The sequence below is a fragment of the Pantherophis guttatus genome, chromosome 9 (genome assembly GCF_059756535.1).
Source record: "Pantherophis guttatus breed Tessera chromosome 9, ASM5975653v1, whole genome shotgun sequence".
Taxonomy (NCBI): Eukaryota; Metazoa; Chordata; class Lepidosauria; order Squamata; family Colubridae; genus Pantherophis; species Pantherophis guttatus.
The window spans coordinates 9,311,758-9,333,518 of NC_142071.1; the positions used below are offsets into that span (position 1 = coordinate 9,311,758).

The following is a 21,761-nucleotide window of genomic DNA, read 5'->3' on the forward strand; positions in this document are numbered from 1 at the left end:
CTTCTGACCAGTTCTGGAGAACCGGTAGCGGAAATTTTGACTAGTTCAGAGAACCAGTAGTAAAAATTCTGACTGGCCCCGCCCCCATCTATTCTCTGCCTCCCGAGTCCCAGCTGATTGGAAGAAAATGGGGATTTTGCAGTAACCGTCCCCTGGATTGGGGAGGGAATGGAGATTTTACAGTATCCTTCCCCTGACACACCACCAAACCACGTCCACCAAGCCATGCCATGCCCACCAAGCCACACCCACAGAACCGGTAGTAAAAATTTTTGAAACCCGCCACTGGAAGACATGATAGCAGTGTTCCAATATTTGAGGGGCTGCCACAGAGAGGAGCTATTTTCCAAAGCACCTGAAAGCCAGAGAAGGAATAATGGATGGAAAGTGACCAAGGAGAGATTCAACCTAGAAATGAGGAGGAAATTTCTGACAGTGAGAACAATAAACCAATGGAACAGAAGTTGCCTTCGGAAGTTGTGGGAGCTTCATCACTTGAGACTTTCAAGAAAAGACTGGACTGCCATTTGTCAGAAATGGTGTAGGGTCTCCTGCTTGAGTGGGGGGTTGGACTAGATGACCTATAAGGTCCCTTCCAACTCTGTTAATCTGTTAATCAAGTAAAATTGGTGGAACTTCAGTCCGTATTTGCATGGGAATCAAGTCAAAGAAGTATGTTAAATATTCAGAGCTTAATATAGCGCCCACCACTTAAACAATGTATATTGGTATAATGGTTGAAATATTCATGGAGTAAATTTTTTTCTCATTCAACTCAACTTTTTTGGGGGGTGGGGATTGAGAAGTGGGATATTCTATTTATTGGATGAATGAGTTATTTATTTAATGGAGGAAGGATATTAAAAATATCCACAAATAAATTGGGATGAAGGAAGTTCTAGTTTCCCCCAGCAGCATGGTATGATCATGGTACTTCCACATACCTTAAGACTTTTAGCTATCATTTCTTTAAAAAGTGGGGCAAAAAATGCCCTTCAAATCTACTTTTGTTCCAACCTAAATTGCATATTGCAGATGGAGTGGATGGCCTTAACAAAGCCTAAATTTGGCAAGAAAATCTTTTGTAGCTGTACAGGAAGATCCTTGTAATCATAGTTCTGCTGCAGTCACCTAAAATTATTTCCCACGTTTCTTATGAAAATAAAGACAGTTTCTGTCACCTGAAATTCTCCATGCTCAACTCTATTGAAAATGCAACAATCTACTAGCTTTAATTACAGCTTTAAGTTTCCTGATCTTGTTTGCTCTTTATGATTCCAAGTTAGAATAAGAATCCCTTAATAGTTATGCTTGCTCTAATTACACAGTGTGTACCTTCTTGATAGGGATGTTAAACTGCCGGAAACCTTTGCCAAACTTCTGAAGAACATTTCTGCAAGAGAGGAGCAGGGGAAGCACAGAAATGCACCAATTTAGCAATACATTGAATCGCTCAACAACTTGACATCAGCCATGTTCAACATTGCCAAAAGGTAAAATTAATTTTTTAAAAAAACCTGGACTTCACAACATGATGTTCCACATACTCTATTCCAAGGTGTTGGGTGGATAAGGCCAGGAGGAAAACAAAGTTCTATTTCACTGCATTTGGACTTAATTAAAAATTAAGTAGCCATAGTGTGTAGACTTATAAACTGCTTCACAGTGCTTTACCGCCCTCTCTAAGTAGTTAACTCTGTCAGCATCTTGCCCCAACAAACTGGGTCCTCATTTTACCAACCTCAGAAGGATGGAAGGCTGAGTTTGTTGAGGATCGAACTTCAAATTGTGGGCAGAGTTAGTCTACAATGCTGTATTCTAACCACTGCACCACTCAGGGCTTCTTAAGTATCATTAGCACAGGTCTTCAATCAGTATCTCTTCTGTCCCACTAAAATTATAATTTTGAGGAAAGTTCTGGGAGGCCCACTTGAGAGTCTTAGAGGCTACTTAGTGGTTACGGTCTTTCAGCTAATGCACTTACGAGAACATTCATAGGAGAGGCCAAGAAAACAGCTGCAACTGCATAATTGTATCCTCGCTCCTTTCTACATTTGTCACATATAAAAAGGGTGCTTTGATAGCATGATTATATGCTTATGGCCACCATCCAGATTTTCCTTTTGAAGCATGCTGCTTTCTTTTGGACACTCCTGCTTCTGCCTTACAAAAAAAAAAAAAAAAAAAAAGACACAAGAGTGAACATATTAAACCACTTTAAGGTTTCTTTCCTTCTGATCCTCTACACTTGCATTTTTGTCCCTGCTTTTCCATTCTCACTAAGATTGATCTTTTCTTAAACCCAACTTGTAGCTTGTTTAAAATTCTTCTCGTTTACACTCTGCAGGACTTTTGTTAAGTGCTTAAATTGCAATAAGTACCGTGAATCAGTTTATTTAGTCCTATTCTTGTCCAATGTTACTAGCTCAGCTTCTTGATAGCTATATCACATATTCCCTCTCTCGATGTTTCTATGATTTCTTCTCCATTGTTTGCATTGTCTTGATATAAAGCTTACCCATGTATAACTAATATGTAAAATGTTGTAGGGAGGGAGGTCCCTTTTCAAGAGGCAACTGGATTTTCTTTGTTTTTCCTTGAAGTCATTTCGCTTCTTATCCAAGAAGCTTCTTCGGTTCTGACTGAACCTTAGCCATTCAGAATTGAAGAAGCTTCTTAGACAAGGTTTGGTTTGGTTTGGTTTATTTGATTTGTATACCGCCCTACTCCCGAAGGACTCAGGGCGGTGAACAGCCAAGCAATAAAATACATAAATACACAAAATTTAAAAACCAGATAAAATCAAATTAAATCATTTTGGCCCGGACAGATTTTGAAGACAGTGAAATGTCTTCAAGCAAAACAAAGAAAGTCCAGTTGCTTCTTGAAAAAGAACCTTTGGGACAACCATGACCTGAATAACTGAGAACCTCCATAGACATGTAGGGAGGAAGGATAAGCAAAAGTAAAAGGGAGAAGGGCCTGTGCTACATATCTCTTAGCTCCAGCATTTAAAAGAAAATCTCAAAATTTAAAATAAAGTATTATTGCTTTCTGCCCTCTTGGTGAGTGTTTCAAATTTCCTTACTACCCCAAACTTTGACACTGCCGAAAGTTACACTAGAACTTGCTGGAATTAAGGAATGTTATTTTCCAATATTTTCCAGGGAAGGGTGGGAAGGTCCACCCAATGTGTAGGGGAGGGGAAAGACATCAAAAGAAGCCCAAAATTCCACCCCGTCCCCATGTATATAGAATTGTGGTCATGCCACGCCTTTCCCACCTTCTTGAGTTACTCAAGCAGACAAATGTTCAAATTCGATTTTTATTGTAAAGATCAGCAGCTGAAAATGAAGATAAAACCCAAAGATAAGATTAATAAAGTAGAATCAGTGAGCTGATTCTCTCTCTCTTTCTGCCATTCTACTGCTGAATCAGTGACCAGTCCAAACTATAACAGGTTTGTCACATTTATAATGGGTTGTGGTCAGTTTTCACTGCAGCCACAAAAACACTGGACACAGTGTTGATGGAAGCACGATTGGTACTCTAAAAGAAGATGATGAGTGTAATACGTTTATGTCTTTCTGAGATTTTGCACAGTCCCGATGCAGACCCCTGTAAAATAGTGAAGCTGTGCATATTGTATAATTTCCATGTTCCTAGGTGTGATCTGTTAATCAGGTTTTGGTAAATCTGCCCTGTAATGAAGCTGATGAAATACATTCTGCCTAATTGTAAAAAAAAATCTCTCCTTAATCTTGGGAAAATTAGTGTGTGTAAATACAGGTAGTCTTTGACTTAAGAACACAATTGGGATCAGAATTTTCATTGCTAAGCAAATTAGTTAAGTGAGCCGTGACCTCTTTTAGCACAGTTGTTAAGTGAATCATGAAGTCATTAAGCAAACCCAGCTTCCCCCATTGACTTTGTTTCTCAGAAGTTGACTAGGAAGGTCACAAATGGTGATCATGTCACCTGAGACACTTCAATCATCATAAATACATGCTAGTCGCCAAGCACCCAAAACTGGATCATGTGACTTCAAGTTAAAGGACTGTTTGTAACTTGTAACTTAAAACGGTTACTAAACAAATGGTTATAAGCTGAGAACTACCCGTAGCTTGCTGGTTGCCAGCTTCCTTTCATTATCAAGGCTCTGCTATTCCAGGTTACTAACTTCAGTCTGGCATTCAGTATTATTCAGGGTGTCTTTTTTGCCTAAACAAAACTGGATGATAGAAGTGAATCTATGGTGAGCTCATAGCATCTCAGTCTCTAATTCATTGTTAAGATCTATGGTGAGAGACGGTGTCCTTTCAAATTGGAAATAGGCCTTTAAGAAAGAATGTTATCTTCAACTAATTAATATGTTAAATGAATTGCCATGTCCATTTTGGGCATTCCCATCAAGTGCCTAATTGCTGAGTTAAGGACACACCTTGGATCCACAGACACGGAATTATACATTGTTTGTATAATTTCAGAATATTTTTGTTCCTGTACTATAAAGCTCTGCCTAGGCTCCATGTAAAAGTTGAGCAAGGTTTTAGCCTCAAATATTTTTATGGTCACAGTTATTAATTTCCTTGATTTTGTATAAAAGCACCTTCTAGTAGCAATGGAAGATTTTGAAGCTATTTGGGCAATGAGTTCCTGGTAGGCTCTCCAGCTTCCTTGACCATGGAACACCACTCTCAAATATTTAAAGGTAAGGACCTATTCGATTTTATTTTCATTTATTATCCAAATGAACTGTTTGGTTTTCTTGTCAATCAAAACAGTATTGATTTTTAGCAATTCATAGCTGGCTTATTCACTTTCCTGAATTTAATGATGGGTTTTAAGGCCCTTTTAAGTCCAGTGGGAATTCATTGGACTGCTGCATTATCTGTGCTAAAGGAAGAGATTCTGCATCCAATAATTTTGGGAGCATAGAAGTCGAGGTCATTTAGGCAATTAGGCAAAAAGCGGTGTTTTTTGTGGGTTGAACAGTGCTGGAGCTCATATATAGCCCTCCCATGTGGATCTAAAGAGCCTCCCAGATGGAACACACCTCCCTCTGAGAGTGTACATGAAGACAGTTTCTAGATATAGAAAAGTGGGAGTTTGTCTATATTTGTATTTCAAAGACTTTTCTGCAGGATTCTTCATGAGATAAAGTCAACTTGAGGTTGAGAAAGAACCCATAAAGATTTTAATTTGTGCAAATGCTTTTGTGCAGCATAAGTTGATGGTATATGACCAGTATACGTTGATAGAGTACCAGTATATATTAATGGAGTACCAGTACGTGATCTATGGTGGTATGTTCTCTCTAGCTTGCTCTAATTCTGCCTTCAGAATTCTATTAATCTAAAAGCTTCTGGTTCAGGTGTTTAGAGTATAGCTTATTTATTATACTCAAAAGATGGATAGGTCTATAGTTGGCTAGCAACTATAGGGAGTCCTCACCAGCACAGTTGGTTTAAGCACTTCTGCTAGAGTAGAGCACCTGGAGTTTCCATAACCTATAATATATATCTATAATAACAGAGTTGGAAGGGACCTTGGAGATCTTCTAGTCCAACCCCCTGCTTAGGCAAGAAACCCTACACCACTTCAGACAAATGGTTATCCAACATCTTCTTAAAAACTTCCAGTGTTGGAGCATTCAGAGCTTCTGGAGGCAAGTTGTTCCACTGATTCATTGTTCTAAATGTCAGGAAATTTCTCCTTAGTTCTAAGTTCCTTCTCTCCTTGATTAGTTTCCACCCATTGCTTCTTGTCCTACCCTCAGGTGCTTTGGAGAATAGCTTGACTCCCTCTTGTTTGTGGCAACCCCTGAGATATTGGAACACTGCTATCATGTCTCCCCTAGTCCTTCTTTTCATCAAACTAGACATACCCATCCTGCAACCGTTCTTCGTATGTTTTAGCCTCCAGTCTCCTAATCATCTTTGTTGCTCTTCTCTGCACTCTTTCTAGAGTCTCCACATCATTTTTACATTGTGGCAACCAAAACTAATGCAGTATTCCAAGTGTGGCCTTACCAAGGCATTATAAAGTGGTATTAATACTTCACATGATCTTGATTCTATCCCTCTGTTTATGCAGCCTAGAACTGTGTTGGCTTTTTTGGCAGCTGCTGCACACTGCTGGCTCATATCTAAATGGTTGTCCACTAGGACTCCAAGATCCCTCTTACAGTTACTACTATTGAGCAAGGTACCACATATACTGTACCTGTGCATTTTGTTTTTCTTGCCTAAATGTAGAACCTTACTTTTTTCACCATTAAATTTCATTTTGTTAGTTGCATTTAACCATTTGAGGGGCAGCCACTTGTTTAGAGAGTTAAGAAACATTTTCAACTCATTTGGTTAAAAAAAAAAAATCTAAGGTCACAAAACTAAGAGGTGCTCAATTTTTAAACCTAAGCAATTTCAGTTTGTTAAAATCACAATATGATTCATGGATGCAGGATCACCAGCCACTAATGGTCTGTTTCATCACAGAACAGATCCTATTGTCGATAACTTTGTCCCGACGTCCACTGAAATTTGCTTCCTTGTAATTTAAACCTACTGTTTGTTGACATAACTTCTAAAACAATATTGAGCATTTTTGCCCTGTCATCTTCATAACAACCTTTCCGATACTTGTAGAGAGCTATCATGCCTCATTGCAGGCTTATCTTCTCCATACTCAATGTCATTTCTCTTCCTCACAAGGCAGAGGGGTTGAAAAGCACCAAGTCAGTACTCAGTGACGTTAGCTGCAGCACCCAGGAAGATATGCACAATCTGATTGCAACAAATAAATAAGCAATCCTATTAATTTCCCTTCTAGCAGATATGTATAACAAAGGGCTAATAGTTTAAAATAAGCAGAGGGAAGGGTTTTTTTTGGCAATAATTTTATTAGTGTTCTCAAATACTGAAGACTAATAAAAACTCAGAAAAATATAAAAAGCAAACAACCAAAGTCATTTATTATTATTATTATTGGTTAATCTGTTGCAATATTTTCAGGATCAGACTCAATAAGATTAGCAAGAGTTAAAGATTTAACTATATATTCTTTTATTTACATTAGGCATTCTATGTTCACTGAATATTCACAGATAGAAGCAAGGGAAAGGGTGTAGGTAGCTCCTTATATATACAATGGGTGGAGCTATATGTGGGAGTGGTGAATTATGAATACATTAAGAAGTGAAGAATAAGTTAACCCCTGATACCCTGTTTGTACACTATTTACACATTAGAGAATAAGGCATTTACATCTGACAAATCCCCCTCTAAATGCCGATTCGTTATACAACACCAGTTACACTCAGATTCAGGACAATACAAAACATACAACTTAGAGGTTAAATATTTATGCTGCTTAGAAGGTAAAGGCTTTGTCAATATATCAGCTAATTGTTCTGAAGTGTCGCAATGCACTGCTTTAATAAATCCATCCTGAGATAATTGTCTCACATGTTTAAATTTTATATCTATATGTCTGGACCTTTGTCCAATGGCATCAGATCTAGATATTTCAATGGCTGCTTTATTGTCTTCATGCATAACAAAGGGCAGAGCAGGTTTTTTCCAGACATCTGAAATTAAATCATTAAACCATACAAGGTTATTTGCGGCTTTGGATAAACAAACATATTCCGCTTCTGTCGTTGAAGTGGCCACTAGTTCTTGTTTACCAGTGTACCAGTAAACTGGACAGTCATTTAAGAGAAATACATAACCAGATGTACTTTTTCTGCATGAGGTGTCTCCAGCCCAATCTGCATCTGCATAACACGTAAGCTTTGGTTCTTTAATATCATTAGGCTCTAACATTAAACAAAAGTCTAGTGTACTTTTTAGATATCTTAAAATTCTTTTAACAGCTTCCCAGTGATACATTGTTGGTTTGCTGACATGCCTAGATAATAAATTGAGTGGTAAAGCGATATCTGGTCTAGTCCAATTAGATATATAAAGGAGTGAACCTATGATTGATTTATAGAATGTATTGTCCTTGAACTCGGGAGAAGATTCATCAGAATTTCTTAGAAAGTCAGTTTGCATAGGGGTATCACAAGGTTTGGCATTGTTTAAGTTGCATTTATTTAAAAGTTCTATGATCTTATCTCTCTGGGTAAGTTTGAATCCCCTTTTTGTCTTATTAATTTGGACACCAAGGTATTTGTTTACCTTGCCTAAAGATTTCAATGAGAAATGCTCATTTAGTTTAGTTACAAAAGTTTCTCTTCTTTCTTTATGTTTTCCTATGTATAAAATGTCATCCACATAAATCAATACAAATTCAATGTAATCATCACCCCTCTTGACAAAGAAACAATTATCAGCAGTGGTAGCGTTGAAGTCCATGGTCTTAAGTACTTTTACTAAACAATCATACCACCGTTTACCAGATTGTTTTAGCCCGTATAAACTCTTGTTTAACAACCAAGTCTCATTTCTGTTTGTGTATTGACTATGAGGTGCTCTCACGTATATTTCTTTATCTAATTTTGCGTGTAGGTACGCAGTCTGTATGTCATATTGGAATACATCAAGATTGAGTGCTGATGCTACCACTAGAGCTGTTTTGACACTCTCTGTTCTTACAGTGGGGGAATACGTGTCAGTATAGTCCTCCGGATATTTCTGTGCATAACCCTGTGCAACTAATCTAGCTTTGTATAGAGTATTTCCTCCCTCTAAATTCTTAATTTTATATATCCACCTGGTACCAATAATTGTCTTATCTTTAGGTGCAATTGCAGGTGTAAATACATTTAATCTTTGTAAACTTTCCATCTCTTTCTTCATTGCTAATTCCCATTTTTCTTTTTCTTCGTGAGGAAGTTTTAACACTTCCTCGTATGTATTGGGTGTTGTTGGTTCACCATCCATGTGCATTATATAATCCTTGTATTTATTTGGCATTTGATTTCTGGTGTTTCTAATGATTTTTTTGGGTTTACTATCGTTATCATGCAAATATCTTGCTTCCTTTTTTGTTAGTGTGTCTGTCTTTATTTTGTGTTGGCTATTTGTCCAAGTTTTGGTTTTGTTTTTATATTTGTTGATATTTTGCTTTTCTATAGTCCCTTTCTCATGAGGTTTTGTATCTTCATGTTTATTTGGGAATATCTCATTAAGATGTAATTTAGACCAGTTAGCTTGTTCATGGAACACAGCTGTTCTGGAGACTATAAATTTGTTGTTACTATCAATGAATCTGTATCCTTTAGTGCCAGTCTCATATCCCATAAATCTGAGTCTTCTGGACACATTTTCTCCCTTTCTTCTTAATTGTTTAGGTATGTGTACGTCTGCTGTGACTCCAAATATATGCATGTGTGCTAATTTTGGTTTTCTATTATACATCACTTCATATGGTGTCTTATTTACAATGCTGGACCATGTTCTATTTTGTGTGTAATTTGAATAATGTAAGGCTTCTGACCAGAATTGTTTGCTTAAGCCAGCATCTTCCAATGTGCATCTAATCATGGTTTGTAATGTGGAATTTTTTCTCTCTGCAATCCCGTTTTGGAACGCAGAGAATGGACTAGATGTGTAATGTAACATTCCTTTGTCTTTTAACCATTGTGAGAATTCTTTAGACATGAATTCGCATCCTCTGTCTGTCATAATTTGTTTTATTTTGATGTTGTGTTGTGTTTCTATGCGTTTGTAAAATTCTTGAAATTTTTGAAATGTTTCATCTTTGTGTTTTAATGTATAAACAAATCCATAGCGGCTATAATCGTCCACTATTGTCAGGAAGTAACGTTTTCTATAAGTGATTGATGGAGTTAATGGACCAACTAAGTCCATGTGCACTAAATCAAAAATTTTGTTAGTTGATCTGGTAGATTTTCTTGGCCTGGGACTAGTTTTTAGTTTTGTAGATTTACATACTGAGCATTCCAGATAATTTTCACAATTTTTTATTTTAACACCTTCTGCGTGTTCAGTCATTTTTTGCACTACAGGAAAACTGGCATGTCCTAACTTCCTATGCAATATGTGAGCACACTCATCATGAATTGGTTTACCTATCTTTGGCTTCTTATCGTTGTGTGCATCTGTGTGATCATGAGATATTTTACATTCATCATTGTCACTGTTGCTAACATTCTCATCATCTATTTCAATACAATCTTCCATATTTGAATCAATGTTATGTAACCATTTTTCTTTTGTTATCAGATAAGGTAGGCCTCCTTTAGTCACCACAGTGCCTACATTTATTTTATTCTTTTCCAAAGTTGCCTTTCCTTTTGAAAAGACAATGTTAATGTCAGAATCTCTGCTTAGTTTTATGGCACTTAATATGTTATGAGGTATTTCAGGTATTAGTAATACCCCCTCTATTTTTCCTAGACCAGGCAAGGTTACATTTCCTCTACCTAATACTTGAACCTTTTCTTGGTTAGCTACCTTAATTACAAATTTATCTTCTGCAAATGAAGACAATATACTTTTGTTATTAGTGGTGTGATTAGTTGCTCCAGAATCAATAAGCCAATTATTGTTCTCACTTTGTTGTGTGTTAGTGTTGTCTTGTTTATTTAATCCATTCAGTGAACCAGACTTTCTATCCTTTGAATTGTCTCTGCCCCCTCTATTCTCTCTGTGATTTGGTGGGCTCCTATATCTATGCCTTTCTATGGAAGGCTGTCTATAATCGTATTTGTTTCTGTATTCTGATCTATATCTTTCTTTTAAGAATTTTGGGCAATCTCTTCTATTGTGTTCCCTGGATCCACAATTATAACATTTAAATGTTCCACTATATTTTTCTTGGAAAGCTACTTTCCTATATGGTTTATGTTCTGTGTGATTGTTAGAACGATTCCTTCTAGAATTATCTTCTGTTATCAATTTGTTAGATAGACTTTCTATGGATAAATATCCTAGATTGATTGTGTCTAAGTGTGACATAAAATTGTCCCATGATGGATCAAGTGAGTTGATAATAACACTTTTCATTGTTTGGTCTGAAATCACCTCCCCCCTCAAATGCAGTTCAGCTCTTATTTTGTTCAAAGATATTAAATGTTCACTTATGGAAACCCCTGGTTTTATCCTAGATGAAAAGAAGTCTTTAGATATCCTTGTGGTGGTAGCTACACTGTCACTGTGAAACAAATTAAACATGCATTGAATAATTTCTGAAACAGTCAAATTTGGCTTAATGCTGTGATACATTGCAGGAGACACACTAGATATCATTAAGAAAAAAGCTCTATGGTGTAAACAATCTATTTTTAGTGTCCAAGGTCTTTTTGGGGGACTAGTGATAAAAAACAGTAAGTTTTCTTTCATAAAGACAACCTGGAGCTGTTGATACCATTCTTGTAAATTAATGCCATCAACCCTTAGTTTTGGGAAGTCACTGGGTAAATTTCCGACATTATTGGGTCCATTACTTACAACCTGAGGTAGTCCGTGGTCTCGTAAATGCAGAAAATTGCAAAACGGCGTGGGGATGCTCGCTACGAGTCTGCATGATCTTCTCTCCAGTTCATGTCTTCCCGGATCGTCAGCGTAGTTTCGCGCATGCGCGTTGCTCATTTCTTCTTCGGCGTCGTCGTGGAAGGTTCTCCTCATTGCGGCTTGCTCGCTCTGCTCTTCTTCAGACGAGTCGGTCTCTGGTTCGACTTTGGGGGTTCTGACGACGGTGGCTGTTCTTCCTCTTCTATTGAGAGCGTTGGTGCTTGCTTCGGTCTGCGGCGTAGGGCGGTATCGGCAGGGCTCTCTGGGTTCTGGCGTCAGCGCTCTAGTAGTCAGGATGGGAGCGGGCAGGTCTTGAGGCATTGGCTTGCTCGCTCGCTTTTTCGGCATCTTTTTAGTAATTTTCAGTTTTGGCCCAAATGCAGCAAAGAGCGTTTTCATCGCTGATTTTATTTGGTGTTTTGTTGGATCTTCCTCACTTTCTGGTTCTGATTCTTCTGAGGTGTTTGAATCTTCTTTTTCGTTTTCGTTGTCTGATAACATTTTTCGCGCCAGAAATTTTGAATTGAGCTTGCTGATTGGTTCTGCTTCGTTCATCTTGGAGGCCGGTTGAAACCAAGATGGCCGCCATTCAAATTTTCGCGCGGGATCATCGTTTTTCTTCTTTGTAATGATTTTCTCCGCAGTCATATCACTCACTATTTTTGGATCTTTAGGTTTTTCATTGGTGATGTTTTTCTCTCTCGCTGCTCCGCTGTTCTTCAGCATATCTTGGAGGTTCGCGATGAGGCTTTCATCATTCTTCTGGCTTTTTAATAGTTTTAATATCTCTGACCTGAGTTCGTTATTTTCTATTTCGATTTCCTCCTGGTCATCAATTATTTCTTCGTCTTCAGTGGTGTATTCTTCGGATTCTCTCGAAATTGCATTCGTGGATTCGTTGATTATTTCTTGTTCCGTTTCCATTTCTTTGCTGTAGGCCCTGGTGTTGGGCCTATCTTTCTTAGACATTTTAAAGTTTTTTATTGAGTCAATTAACCATCCTCTGCTACCAATTTGTTGCAATATTTTCAGGATCAGACTCAATAAGATTAGCAAGAGTTAAAGATTTAACTATATATTCTTTTATTTACATTAGGCATTCTATGTTCACTGAATATTCACAGATAGAAGCAAGGGAAAGGGTGTAGGTAGCTCCTTATATATACAATGGGTGGAGCTATATGTGGGAGTGGTGAATTATGAATACATTAAGAAGTGAAGAATAAGTTAACCCCTGATACCCTGTTTGTACACTATTTACACATTAGAGAATAAGGCATTTACATCTGACATAATCTTTAGTGAGATTCACAGCCTTTGAGGCTGGTTAATAGCTCAGCAGCTTGAGTCCTAACAAAGGACCTAGGAACTGTTAAGGTATCGTCGGAGGATGTAAGCTGTTCCGAGTAAGGTGGTTTTTTGTAGAGTCAAAATGTTCAAGTCTGGCAAATTTAGAATTTCTAAATAGCGGGGTAGCCCTTTGGGTATTGCTCCGAGGGCTCCAATTACAATTGGGACAACACACGATTTCTTTTTCCACAGTCGCTCAACTTCAATTTGCAAGTCCCGGTACTTTGTGATTTTTTCTTGCTGCTTATCTTTAATCCGTGCATCACCAGGTATTGCAATATCAATGAACCATACTTTTTTCTTTTCAACTATTGTTATGTCAGGTGTGTTGTGGACCAAGTGCCTGTCAGTCTGAATCCTAAAGTCCCACAAGATCTTGAGTTTCTCATTCTCTAAAACTTTCTCATCCTGATGTTCCCAGTGGTTTTTGCTGTACTCAAATCCAAACTTCTGGCACAATTTCCAGTGAATGATCTTAGCAACACGGTCATGGCGTTGTAGGTAGTCAGTTTGTGAAATTTTGCTGCACCCACTGATCAGATGGTCGACTGTCTCATCTTTCTCATTGCAGAGGCGGCATTTGCTGTTTATTATTATTATTATTATTATTATTATTATTATTATTATTATTATTACTACTACTACTATTACTATTACTATTACTATTACTATTACTATTACTATTATTTATAAAATGTTGATGCTACAATGAAGGTTCTTTCGGCGTGCAAGAGTAGAAAGTGAAAACACTGCTCAGAACTGAAAACAACTAAATTAATCAATATTTAGAAGTTAAATACTGTCCTTCTGTATTTTTAGTTGTTTATATTGAGAAGTTGGGAGTCTAATATCTGGATGTTGATATTTTGAATTATTCCTAAAGTAAATGATATGAAAGTCAGAAATATCTATCTGGAAATCAATGCATGGAAGCAGTTTACATGTGGAATATGTGTATCTCTTTAAATTCCCCATTTAATTTGCAGCAAAAACAAAGAGGCATTTCCTAATCGGTCACCTTGTCCCCCTGAACTGTGAAAACATTCTAAAATTAACAACAGTGAGAAATAACTGTTTTACTAGACAATGTTAGGATGTGTAATATAGTCCTAGTGCCTCAAGAAATAAAGGAGATGTAAGTAGAAAAACAAGGGACGTGGTGACTCAGTGGCTAAGATGCTGAGCTTGTCGATCAAAAGGTCAGCAGTTCAGCGGTTCGAATCCCTAGTGCCGCGTAACAGGGTGAGCTCCCGTTACTTGTCCCAGCTCCTGTTAACCTAGCAGTTCGAAAGCACATAAAAAATGCAAGTAGAAAAATAGGGACCACCTTTGGTGGGAAGGTAACAGTGTTCCGTGCGCCTTTGGCGTTTAGTCATGCTGGCCACATGACCACGGAGACATCTTCAGACAGCGCTGACTCTTCGGCTTTGAAATGGAGATGAGCACTGCCCCCCAGAGTCGGGAATGACTAGCACATATGTGCGAGGGGAACCTTTACCTTTACCTTAAGTAGAAAAACATTTAGTCTTAGTCTGCTAACAGTCTGCTTTGCAACAGCTGAACTCTTCACTCTCATGCCTTAAAGGGGAAAGGGGGGGGGGAAACCAGAATTGCAGCAGGGAATAAAAACACATTGCTTCCAATAATCAACTCCCCCACCCTTGTCACACTTCCCCAACCCTGATAATTGCAAAATGCCGAGAAGGTGATGAGTCCATTTACTTGGCAGTTCTAATTTCCTAGGCTTTTTGAATGTGATGTCCACAGGGCACGGATGAGATGGCAGCAGAAATCAATTTCCCACCTCTGGATGCAAGGCACGATTGTTGCCAATGACATTGATACTTCTAGGAACTGGTGGTGGCTTCACTGTTCCATAGTTCGATGCAATCCTATGCAAATAACATGCTTGTCTTTGCATGGGGGAATTGTTTATTATAGAAATGGAAGCATCTGTGCAGACTTGGGGCATATCCACACCGACTGTTTAAACTACTCATGCCTGACATAAGCAATCTTAGGAAAATCTAGTCTGGAGTGAAAAGCTCTGGGAGCAGTTTACAAGGTATTCTATCTTGGGACTGCAGGCTGCTAGATTTTCCCCCTGGACAATTATTTTGCTTCCTGAGTGTTCATTTCTTTTTAATCTCAGGAAAGGAATTACCAAGATTCCATTTCTATAGGCATGTTTACTCTGTGTGTAAATGTACATACATATAGATCTACATACACAAAACTAAACCAAATTTCTATGTACAAAGTCAAAATACACATACCTGCAGCTATAACCTTAAAAATTACTTCTGACTGTCCTGTTTCTAGATATAGGTAACAGTAACAGAGCTGGAAGGGATCTTGGAGGTCATCTAGTCCAACCCTCTGCTCACACATGAGACCTGTACTAGGGATTCGAACCTCCAAACTGCCGACTTTTCTGATCGACAAGCTCAGTGTCTTAGCCACTCGAACACCTAGTCATACTCTTGCTACGAATGCTAGCACAATGGCTCATCTGTAAGTAGACTTCACTGTTGTGAAACATGGTAGAAATATATGCTTTTTTTTCTTTTTTTCTGACCCTCCTATTTTTTCCTATGCTTTTCTTAAATAAGAAACATTTTAGTGGTGTATCATTTATCTGACACACCATCAATTATCTGAGGTAGTTTCCTAGCTCTCTAATAGCCCTTAGTGTTAAGTCTTTGATTTATATGCAGATCACTCATTTAACCAAAAAATGGGAGTATTTGTGAGTTTTCACTCTAGTGCATTATTTTGACTCTGCTCCATAGAACAAAATTCTTTTGCAGCTCTGTATGCCTGTTTTAAAATTTCCTTCCTTCCTTCCTTCCTTCCTTCCTTCCTTCCTTCCTTCCTTCCTTCCTTCCTTCCTTCCTTCCTTCCTTCCTTCCTTCCTTCCTTCCTTCCTTCCTCCCCCCTCCTTTATACAGTTATATTTTTGTATTGTGCCTTGTCCTTTTTTTAAAAAAACAGCAATATTATTGCTCTTTTTTGTATGCTTTTATTAGTCCATTTAGATAGTAGAATAAAATCATGAAAACCTTAACTCAAAAACTTAGTCACATATTGAATTTCCATCTTATTGAAAATTATATTGGACTGAGAACTCAGATACCTGTAATATAAATGTAATATAAAGATGTACATGGGAATAAATCTTTACTACATCACATATACAGTACACACAGAAAGAGAGATGTAGGCTTGGAAACATATCCCTCAAGTAATACCAAAGTAATTCAGTTGCTGATAAATGTTCAGCTTGACATTTAACTCTACCTAGGCTGAAATTTCATTCCATAGTTGGCATTTAAATCTCATTCTGTATATATCGTCGGTGTTTTGCTTCCACAAATTTATTATTTTTTAAAAAAAAAGTTCATAAAAACCTTAACAATATTGTCTATAATAAAGATTCTAAAATGTTAATTCTGTATAGAGCAATTTATTTATAAACAATGATTTGTATACCTGTATATGCTCTGCAAATTGTCTTGTGATTATACATAAAAGCTTTTGCTATAAAGTATTTTAAAGCTAATAAATAAATAGGAAGGGAGGAAGAAAGGAAGGAAGGAAGGAAGGAAGGAAGGAAGGAAGGAAGGAAGGAAGAGAAAGAAAGAAATGGATCAGAGCAACCAGTGAAAAAGATGCTTTTGCTACATGAAATTCACCATTATTTATTCATGGCAGCTGCTAATATTAGTAGTGATAATATAGAAGAAACTCTAAGAAATTAATTAGAACATTTGACACCTAGCTCTTGTCCACTTTGTTAAAAAAATGCTTTGGAAAATATATGTGTTTTTAAAATGAAGAATTACGAAGACAGAGAACAAGAATGCAGAGTCTTTGAAACTTGGAAAGTAGCTGGAAGAGTTTCAAAATTTGAAACTCTTCCAGCTACAAAATGTTAAATGGAAGCTTTATTCTCACCCCACCACCGACTTTCCCACTATGCAAAGCGTGGTCTAGGATGGATTAAGTAAATTTCAGATTTTGCTTTATTCTCACCCCACCACCGACTTTCCCACTATGCAAAGCGTGGTCTAGGATGGATTAAGTAAATTTCAGATTTTGCTTTTTCTGCTCATGCCCTACATAACAACTAAACTGATCTGATCTTGATTTAGCTTTTTTTTAGTCAGCAAAAATTAGCTAGGTGCTGCCATCTAGCTTAGGTAAACCCTTCTTTTTCGATTTAGAATTTTAAAAAAGGGCATATTTTGCTACTTTGAGAAGGTTTCTTTAGTGTTTGAGCTTTCTTCATGGTGACTGAAGTGGAAATCTAGTAAAAATAACTTGAAACTTGGTGAATGGCCAATAAAATAGGTGGTGATAGTTGTAGAGCTTTAAACCCTGGATTAGCTAAAGTCATGGAGGCTCTTAAGGCCATTAGTTTTGAAATTCAATATTTGCATTGAAGGCAGCATGTCTCCAAATGCCAGTTGCTGGGAAAATATGATGGGAGAGGGATCTGACTCAATTTCTTTCTTACGAACTTTTACGATTTTGCTTATATTTCAAATGAGGAGGCCACCCAACTGCAAAAACTCTGAACAACTTAAACTTTGAAACAATTTAAAGGTTCCAATGCCTGATATTACCTAGTTTGGGTAATGAAACATCTGCAAGAAAACAACCAAGCTCGGAGAGCACCAAGGAGTCCTCATGTCAACCCTGAGCTACAAATATTCTTCTTATTGATTGCAATAGCGTCATCTGGAGGGAGCTGTAGCCAACTCTGTCTTTTATCCACAAGCAAAAGGCTCCCTCATCACCTAACTCACGGCATGGGGAAAGAGTCATGTGTTCAATGCTCTTCTAAAGGGCAATAAGATAGGGCCACATGATGCTCAGACACATTCTGGGTGATTGCTGTGAGAAACAAAATGCTGGGCTAAGATGGATTTTTGTGTGTATGCGTGTCAGAAGCAGCGTTTGGGTGCTTCTGGGTTGAAAGGATTAACCAGGGACATCATGGGTGGCCAAAGGACACCTAATTGCCAAGAATGCAATCTTCAGATGACTCCTTTCATGCCCCTGTTTTTTGCCATTGAAGAGATACCTATTTATCTACTTGTATTTGCATCCACTGCTAGGTGGGCAGAGCTGGAGCAAGTAATGGGAACTCACTCCATCACTCTCAGGCCTCTAACTTCTGAGCTGTTGGACCTTAATAGTCCTCTGATGCAGCGTCTTAATCACTTGAGCCACTGTGGCCCCAGGACTCTAGGATTAATCAAGCAGGACTGTTCTTATATTTTTATATTTCTATATAGGGCTGAAAAATGTTAGTAAATTAAATGTTCTAGTCCAATTTAGACTACCATCCATACTACTAAAATGGACCCGGAAAATGGACCTCTTGGAAATTGTGCTATTAACCAATTCAACTTATAGATTCCAGTCTCTTGTAATTCTCTGCTCTTTACAATGGTCTGCCTATGCCCTTTTCTCTTGTCCAAAGCAATTTTCTTTCCAACCTTAGCAGGGCCAGAGTTCTGGGGTTATCTAAGCATGGTTTTAATCATATCCTTTCAGCTTTATTATTACTTTTTAATAAGCCTGTTTTGATTTGAGACATGCGAAAGAGTCAAACTGCACTCTCGCAAGAGACAACTTAAATAATATATCTCATCTCAATCTGCTTGCTTGTACTGTTTGTAGAAAGCCACCTGGAACCATGACTCAGAACCTGACAGCGGAGCTAAGGAACAAACTTTTAACCCTTTCCCTCTATTGTATGCTGAACTTTCCCACCGAAACCCTTTTTCCCGAAGATTCTAATTTCCCCTGAGGAGCAGCAAAATAATAACTATATGCTTTGCCTACGAAACAAGTAGAAGCTCTGGGAATCTTTTTAATGCAGTAACAATGCAGATAAAAACAGTGCTGTGCTAAAAATTGCTTTTTTCCTTTTTTTGAGTCCTTCTCCGAATATATTAAGCAAACAATTGCTTTTGAACGAATTTTTTTTTTTTTTTTACATTTCTCATGGGTAGGGCACTAAATTCTTCTATGTGTCTTATTTGCAAGATGACTGAGAAGTATTATTGTGGTTTTTCTGGTGCTCCTGGTGAATTCTGATGCCTAAATTAAAATTTATGGGAATTTAAGAGTAAATCTACAGAATTCTTTCTGACCAGGATGGCTGCTGGTTTTGTTGCTGGTACTGTTGGCAGCAGAGAAAGCAAACTTGGGAAACTGAATATTGCACTTTGCAAGTTATTAAATAGCAATGGCACTTTATTTTATTTTTATTTTATTATTCATATTTCTATGCCGCCCACTCTCCGAGGACTCTGGGCAGCTTACACCAAAGACAGTATACTAAATAGCATATTGCCCCCTAACAATCTGGGTCCTCATTTTACCCACCTCGGAAGGATGGAAGGCTGAGTCAACCTTGAGCCGGTGAGATTTGATCCGCTGATCTGCTGAACTAGCAGTCAGCTGAAGTAGCTGCACCCTAACCACTGCGCCACCTCAGCTCTTAGACTTATATTCTGCTTCACAGTGCTTTACAGCCCTCTCTAAGTGGTTTACAGAATCAGCGTATTGCCCCCAACAATCTGGGTCCTCATTTTACCGACCTCAGAAGGATGGAAGGCTGAGTAAACTTTGAACGGGTCAGAATCGAATTGCCAAACTGCTGGCAGCCAGCAGTCAGCAGAATTAGCCTGTAGTACTGCATTCTAACCACTGCACCGGCTTACATAAAATGCAAGGCTTACATAAAATTTTCTCTATTTCTTTTCTTTTTTTAAAAAAATATTTTTATTCAACATTTACATCTTTAAAATCTTAGTTACACTTTAACAGCTTTCCAATACCGGCATCGTTAGTAATATCCATTTTATCCTTCAGCCAATTATATACATATGCATTTTTTTTAAAATTTGATTTATATACCGCCCTTCTCCGGAGACTCAGGGCGGCTTACAATGTGCTAAGCAATAGCTTTCATCCTTTTGTATATTTATACAAAGTCAGCTTATTGCCCCCACAACTGGGTCCTCAATTTACCTACCTTAGAAAGGATGGAAGGCTGAGTCAACCTTGAGCCTGGCGAGATTCGAACCTGCAGTAATTGCAGGCAGCTGGTCTTAATAACAGGGTGCTTTAGACCACTGTACTACCAAGGCTCAGGTTTGTTATATACTTATTCATATAGTCACTACACAATATACATACCTACTACACATTAAATATTATCTTTTCATTATAATATCTTCTCTTAACAATCACTATACATTGATTTTGAACCCAAATTTTCTCTATTTCTTTGTCCCTCTTCGTTCCTGGATCTAATGCTTATGAGGGAAGGATGGAATATGACACAGGATGACCCACATAAGGCTATATACCTGGTTTGATGTATACCTGTTCATACATCATGACTGTGAGCTGGAAGAAAACTTTGATAAATGTTAAAGTTGCAGAAAAGCTAATATAAACGCCAAGGGGGTTCTGAATGCAATCCAAAACAAATTCATCTATCACTACTCCAGACTTGTCCTTGGCTTGAAAAACCAATATTGGATTCATAAAAGCTACTATAAGCTTCCTGAATGGATAACTACGAAGGAAGAATTATAAATAAATAACAAGCTCAGGGATTAATAACATATTAACCCAAATATCCTCAATGGAGCTAAAATTAAATATCCACCACATCATACCGACAAATATTGTAGCATTGTAGCAACAAATATTATTTTTTCAATTTAGGGAAGCAATGAAAGCAGTTTTGTTTTGATCTGCAGGCAGAGATGTGGCATTACTGTTAGAAATCATTTACTAACAGTGCTTATCTCTTGGATTATCGCAAACATAGGACACTTGTCTTTTCCTGGAGTATTTACTCAGATGAACAAGCACAAATCTTCTCAGGATGACGTTAAAGGCAAAATTGTAGCATGGGCACTTTGTGTTGTTTTCCTGGTGTTTTAATTTAAAGGAAAACAAATTTTGCCAAGAGAGAATCTACTTCTCATTTTACCAGCCCAAATTCCACGGGTGGGCTGCTGGGGGTTCGCAGGGGTTTGTGAGAACCTCTAGCTAAGATTCTGTGCAGTTTGGAGAACCCCCAAATCCCACTCCTGGCTGGCCCCACCCATCCCTCCTCTCCCAGGAGCCTATTTTGGATGCAGGTAAGTGCAGGGCTCAGGGAGGCCAAAAACCGGGCCTACCGGAAGTTCAGAGGGCCTCCAGAGCTGGGGGAGGCCATTTTCGCCCTCCCGGAGGCTGGAGAAAAGCCTCTGGAGCCCGGGGAGGGTAAAAATGCCCTCCTGCCGCTGTGATGCAGTAGGCCGACTAGGCCCCTCCCACCATGGCCACGCCCACCCAGAACCGGGCAGAGAACCCCTTGCTAAAATTTTTGAAGCCCACCCCTGCCAAATTCATTTCCCCCAGCCACAGGGACAAAATAATATGATTACTCTCATCACCTGAAGGTTACTTTCCACTCTTTCTACTAAACATATTCCCCTGTGCTCTGAATGGGCAGAAGGCAAAAAAAAAAAAAAAAAAAAATGATAATAATGTAATAGATGGCCATAATAGAGGCAGAATTCAGTCTCTAAATTCTGAATGCGTTCTTTCAACCCCAAGAGATAGATTTATGTTTGAAATCCCCAACACACTGTTTTTAAGCAAAGATCTCCTGATTCCTGGTCTATAAATCTTCTTGAAACTTGGACGTTTTTTGCTGTCATCCTATTTTGATGGTGTGTCCTTTTCATGCTCTCTTTTTATTTTAAGAGTAATCCCATTTATACTTTCTCTTTACTGATTCGGGGCCACGCAGTGCCTCAACAGTTAAGATGCTGGGCTTTTCATCTGGAAAGTCGGCAGCTCAGGTTTGAGACCCAAGTGCTACGCGACAGGGTGAGCTCCCGTTCT

The 21,761-nt window shown here is 38.2% G+C and overlaps 1 long non-coding RNA gene across 1 annotated transcript in view; it reads left to right on the forward strand.

Annotated features, from left to right (window-relative positions):
* Positions 1-1,437: 1,437 nt before the first annotated feature.
* Positions 1,438-21,761, forward strand: part of LOC132711956 (uncharacterized) — a 43,972-nt gene continuing 23,648 nt past the window's right edge. Inside the window, exons 1-2 of the long non-coding RNA XR_009622652.2 lie at positions 1,438-1,493; positions 4,607-4,711. This is a non-coding gene — a long non-coding RNA (uncharacterized LOC132711956). The remainder of the gene's footprint in view (positions 1,494-4,606; positions 4,712-21,761) is intronic.